Here is a 6,493-nt window from a genome sequence, read left to right as displayed (position 1 = left end):
GAGAGTGGCATGATATATTCAACATGGTAAATGAGAAAAATATGCAACCAAAAATACACCATCCACCAAGGCTGTCATTCAGAATAGAAATAGGGATAAAGAGTTTCCCAGACAAACAAACACTAAAGCAGTTCATGACCACTAAACCAGTCCTGCAAGAAATAATAAAGGGCATTCTTTGAGTGCGAAAGAAGAACCAAAAGCAACAAAGACTAGAAAGGAACAAAGATAATCTCCAGATACAATGGCTTAAAAAGTAATACAATGGCACAAAATTCATATCTATTAATAATAACACTAAATGTAAAGGGAGTAAATGCTCCAAAAGACATAGGGTGTCAGAATGGATTTAAAAAAAAAAAACAAGACCCATCTATATGCTGCCTACAAGAGGCTCATTTTAGACACAAAGGCACCTGAAGATTGAAAGTGAGGGGGTGGAGAACCATCTATTATGTTAATGAACATCAAAAGAAAGCCAGAGTGGTCATACTTATATCAAACAAACCAGATTTACTGAAGACTGTAATAATACATGAAGAAGACTATAAAAAGATGAAGAAGGGCACTGTATCATAATAAAAGGGTCTATCCAAAAAGATCTAACAATTGTAAATATTCATGCCCCAATTTGAGAGTACCCAAATATATAAATCAATTAATAACAAACATAAACAAACTCATCGATAATAATACAATAATAGTAGGGGACTTTAACACCCCACTGACAGCAATGGGCAGATCATCTAAGCAGAAAATCAACGAGGAAGCAAAGACTTTGAATGACACACTGGACCAGATGGACTTAACAGATATATTCAGAACATTTTATCCTAAAGCAGCAGAATATACATTCTTTTTAGTGCACATGAAACATTCTCTAGACTAGATCACAGATACTGGGTCACAAATCAGGGTTTGACCAGTACAAAAAGATTGAGATCATACCCTGAATATTTTCAGACCACAACGCTATGAAACATGAAGTCAACCACAAGAAAATATTTGGAAGCACCACAAATACATGGAGATTAAACAACATCTTACTAAAGAATGAACAGGTTAACCAGGAAATTAGAGAAGAAATAAAAAATACATGGAAGCAAATAAAAATGAAAACACGACAGTCCAAAAACTTTGGGATGCAGCAAAAGTGGTCCTAGGAGGAGGGAAGTATATTAGCAATATGGCCTACCTCAAGAAGCAAGAAAAGTCTCAAATGCACAACCTAATCTTAGATCAAAAGGAGCTATGAAAAGAACAACAGCTGAAGCCTAAAGGCAGCACAGGAAGGGAAATAATGAAGATTAGAGTAGAAATAAATGATATAGCAAGAAAAAAGTAGAATGCATCAATGAATCCAGGAGATGATTCTTTGAAAGAATTAATAAAATTGATAAACCCCTAGCCAGATTTATCAGCAAAAAAAGAGAGGGGTGCCTGGCTCAGTCAGTTAAGAGGCTGCCTTCAGCTCAGGTCATGATCTCATGGTCCTGGGATTGAGCCCCACATCAGACTCCCTGCTCAGTGGGGAGTCTGCTTCTCCCTCTCCCCCTGCCCCTCCCCCTCCTTGTGCACTCTCACTGTCTCTCCCTGTCTCTCAAATAAATAAAATCTTAAAAAAAAAGAAAAACTTGTGCCAACCAATTGGACAACGTAGAAGAAGTGGATAAATTCCTACAAACATATAAACTACCAAAACTGAAACAGGAAGAAATAGAAAACTTGAACAGACCAATAACCAACAAAGAAGTTAAATCAGTAATTGAAAACCTCCCAACAAAAGGAAGTCCAGGGCCAGATGGCTTCCCAGGGGATTTCTACCAAACGTTGAAAGAAGAGTTAATAACTATTCTTCTCAAACTATCCCAAAAATTAGAAAAGGCAGGAAAACTTCCAAAGCCATTCAATGAGGCCAGCAATACCCTGATACCAAAACCAGACAAAGACTCCACTAAAAAAGAGAAGACCAATATCCCTGATGAACACAGATGCAAATATTCTTAATAAAATACTTCCAAGTTGAATCCAACAATACATTGAAAGAATGATTCACCACAATCAACTGGGATTTATTTCTGGGGCTGTAAGCATGGCTCAACATTTGCAAAATAATCAATAACATATTCCACATTAACAAAAGAAATGATAAGAACCATATGCTCATTTAAATAGATGCAGAAAAAGCACTTGACAAAATGCAACATCCATTCATTATAAAAACCCTGAACAAAGTAGGGATAGAGAGAATGTACCTCAACATCATGAAGGCTATATATGAAAGACCCACAGCTAATATCATTCTCAGTAGGGAAAACCCGAGAGCTTTTCCTCTGGTCAGGAACAAGACAGGGATATCCACTCTCACCACTGTTATTTGTCATAGTACTGGAAGTCCTAGCCTCAGCAATCAGACAACAAAAAGAAATGAAAGGCATCCAAACTAGCAAGGAAGAAGCCAATCTTTCAATCTTTGTAGATAACACGATACTCTATGTAGAAAACCCAAAAGACTCCAACAAAAATTTGCTAGACTTGATACCTGAATTCAGCAAAGTCACAGAATGCAAAATCAACATACAGAAATGTGTTGCATTTCTATACACCAATAATGAAGAGAAAGAGAAATCAAGGAATCGATCCCATTTACAATTGCACCAAAATCTATGAGATATCTAGAAATAAACCTAACCAAAGAGATAAAACATCTATACTCAGAAAATTATAAAACACTGATGGAATAAATTGAAGATGACACAAAGAAATGGAAAAATATTCCATGCTCATGAATTGGAAGAACAAATATCATTAAAATGTCTATACTACAAAAACAATCTGCACTTTTGAGGCAGTCCCTATCAAAATACCACCAGTGTTTTTCACAGAGCTAGAACAAACAATCCTAAAAATGTGTATGTAACGACAAAAGACTGTGAATAGCTGAAGCAATCTTGAAAAAGAAAAGCAAAGCTGGAAGCATCACAATTCCAGACTTCAAACTATACTACAGAGCTGTAGTCATCAAGATAGTATGGTACTGGCACAAAAATAGACACATAGATCAACAGAACAGAATAGCAAACACAGAAATGAACCCAAACTATATGGTCAACTAATCATCAACAAAACAGGAAAGAATATCCAATGAGAAAAAGACAGTGTTTCCAACAATGGTATCGGGAAAACTGAACTGAAATGTGCAGAAGAACCAATCTGGACTACTTTCTTACACCATACACAAAAACAAATTCAAAATGGATTAAAGACCTCAGTGTGGGACAGGGAACCATCAAAATCCAAGAGGAGAACACAGGCAGTATCCTCTTTGACATCGGCCATAACAACTTGTTACTAGATATGTCTCCTGAGGCAAGGGAAACAAAAGTAAAAATAAACTATTGGGACATCATCAAAATAAAAAGCTTCTGCACAGTGAAGGAAATAGTCAACAAAACTAAAAGGCAACCTTCAGAATGGGAGAAGATATTTACAAATGACATATCTGATAAAGGGTTAGTATCCAAGATCTATAAAGAACTTATCAAATTCAACACCCAAAAAACAAATGATCCAGTATACAAAAATGCTGATTCAAAGGGATACATGCACCCTGATGTTTATAACAGCAGTATCTACAATAGCCAAATTACAGAAAGAGGCCATGTGTCCATTGACTGATGAATGGAAGAAGAAGAGGTGATATATATACAATGCAATATTACTCAGCCATCAAAAAGAATGAAATCTTGTCATTTGCAATGACGTGGGTGGAACTAGAAATCATTATGCTAAGTGAAATAAGTCAGTCAGACATAGACAAATATCACATGGTTTCACTCATATGTGGAAGTTAAGAAACGAACACAGGGAGAAAAATCAGAGAGGAAAACCAAGAAACAGACTCAACTACAGAGAACAAACTGATGGTTACCAGAGGGTAGTGGGTGGGAGGATGGTTTAAATAGGTGATGGACATTAAGGAGCGCACTTGTGATGAACACTGGGTGTTGTATATAAGTGTTGAACCACTAAATTCTACACTTGAAACTGAAACTAATATTACACTGCATGTTAATTAACATAAATCTTGGAAGAAAAAATTAAAATCATTGCTACATCATTATTAAGTAAACTACAGAGTTCATTAACATCTTACCAGTTTTTTCTCTATGTACTTTTCCTGTTCCAGGATCTTATCTAGGATACCACATTGTATGTAGTTTCCATATCTCTTTAGTCTACTCTGGTCTTTGACAATTTCTCAGTGTTTCCATGGTTTTTCTGACTGGCAATTTTGAATAGAACTGGTTATATATTTTGTATAATGTATCCCTCTTTAGGTTTTCTGATGGTTTTTTTCCCTCATGATTAGACTAGGATTATGAATTTGGGGGAAGAATACTACAGAGGAAAAGTGCACTTCTCATTGCATCATATCAAGAGGTATACGACATCACTGGTGATATTAACCTTGACCACTTTTTTAAGGTAGTGGTTGCCAGGTTGCTCTACTATAAAGTTAGTATTTCTTGGTTTCCATATTTTCTATTCTTGTGAAATAAGTCACTATGTTCGGTTCACACTAGCAGGAGTAAGGGGAGTAGTCTCCACCTCCTGAAAATGGAGGTATTCATTTATATTATTTGGGATTTTGCATTACATGTTAAATGTAGCCCTATCCCTCAGTAGAAGAGATTTCCAGAGATTAAATATATGATGCTCAGCTATAGAGATTCAAAGTATAGAGCTTGTGATTCATCTTTGCTTACACATCATATTATGTTCATGGTAACACTTCTGGCATTTATGGGTACTAAACTATTAAAGGCCATTTTTTTTTTCCTCCACTAAGAACTGTTTAATGTCCCTCAGACTGGCAGAAGACAGGAAAGAAAAACAGACTGAAATTTAACTCCTCTTTGTACTTCATTTCAATTTCTGGCAATATTGGCCTCCTGCTCCCAATATTTACTTAAAGTGTAGATCTCACATCCTTTACAATGAGAACTTGTAAGGAATTTCAGAAATGCTAAACACATTGTAACGGTTATTAACAATGTAAGTGTTTAGCTCTAGCTATTTTAAAAATGTTTTTTTTAAAACAAATATTTCTTAGTTATCTTCCTTGGGTTTTGTTTCTTCATAGAATCCACTATAACTCCTTGTCCAATTGCTATCACAGTTTAGTATATCTTACTATTCCCTATGCCATACTAAGCAACTATTTTTTTCTCAATGTGTGCATTTGAATGTTATCATTTTGTCACCACCACCCCCAAAATATATTTTGTCTTCTAGCCCTAACTTTTGTAAAAATCAGCCACATCACTGAACACTGTTCACCAAATAATGACCATGAAGAAACCATAATTCCTACTTTAGTAATAATAAATAATACATTTCCTTGCAGTTTATAGAAGACTTTCATATATGTTTTCTTATATATATATTCTCTTATATGATCACCATGTGATCTGCCCCCATAATCTCAGGAGGAAGGCATAGACTAGAAATCATAATGTTAAAACAAACAACTAAGATTCATGGAAGTTAATGTCTTGTTTTTACTGATCTTGAAAATTAGGGCTATAGATAGAACACATGTGGTCCAAAAATGTTTCAATCAGATTAAGCGAGTTTAGGCCATGTACCAATATCCCAGGGGCCTAAACACATCAAAAGTTTATTTCTTACTCACACAATGTCCAATTTGAGTCTGGGAGAGTCTCCAGGGCATCTAAACTGTATTTGGTCATTCAATATTCCAGGATGCTTTGGCCTTTCTTCCTCACCCCCAATATGATAAACACATGCTTCCACAATTACTATGGTAAAAAACGAGAAGATGGAGAATTTCACACCAGACTTAAATACTTCTACCCACAAACGGCACAAGTCACTCTCTCATTTCACCAGATAAAGCAAGTCATATGACTGTGTTTAACTTCAAAAAGGCCTGTGCCCAAAGAAGAAGATAATCAGAGATCTTGGTGAGCGTTTGTATGTCCACCACAGATTATTTGTTTGGTTTTCTTCCATAAGATCATACTGCCTCATCTGAGAATGTTCATGAATAGTATCAGTAATACCCACCAGCTAATGAAGTGCCCTTTCAGACCTATAGCCTAAACAATTTTATGATTCTAAGCCACATATTAGTATCAATATACATTGATACTAACATCAATACATATTAGCTAAGGATTCTCAAAGAGGCACTATTACCTAGTAGTCAAAAGCCTGAGCTTTGAAGTCAGAACAACTTTGTTTCAAACCCCAAAAAACTTACATCTTCGAGAGCTGGGGCAAGGTATTTAACATCTCCAAGTAAAAAGGAGATAAAAATAGTATCTACCTCACAGATCTCTTTTAAGCATTAAGAAAGATAATGCAACAGTTCCTGGCATTTAGTAAACCTTCAATCAATGTTGCAACTTTCATTATACTGTTGTCCATTGTAATTATAATGAACATAGATCCTAGATATTCAAGG

This window comes from Ailuropoda melanoleuca, chromosome X (assembly GCF_002007445.2).
Source record: "Ailuropoda melanoleuca isolate Jingjing chromosome X, ASM200744v2, whole genome shotgun sequence".
Lineage (NCBI taxonomy): Eukaryota > Metazoa > Chordata > Mammalia > Carnivora > Ursidae > Ailuropoda > Ailuropoda melanoleuca.
This window is presented reverse-complemented; position numbering follows the sequence as displayed.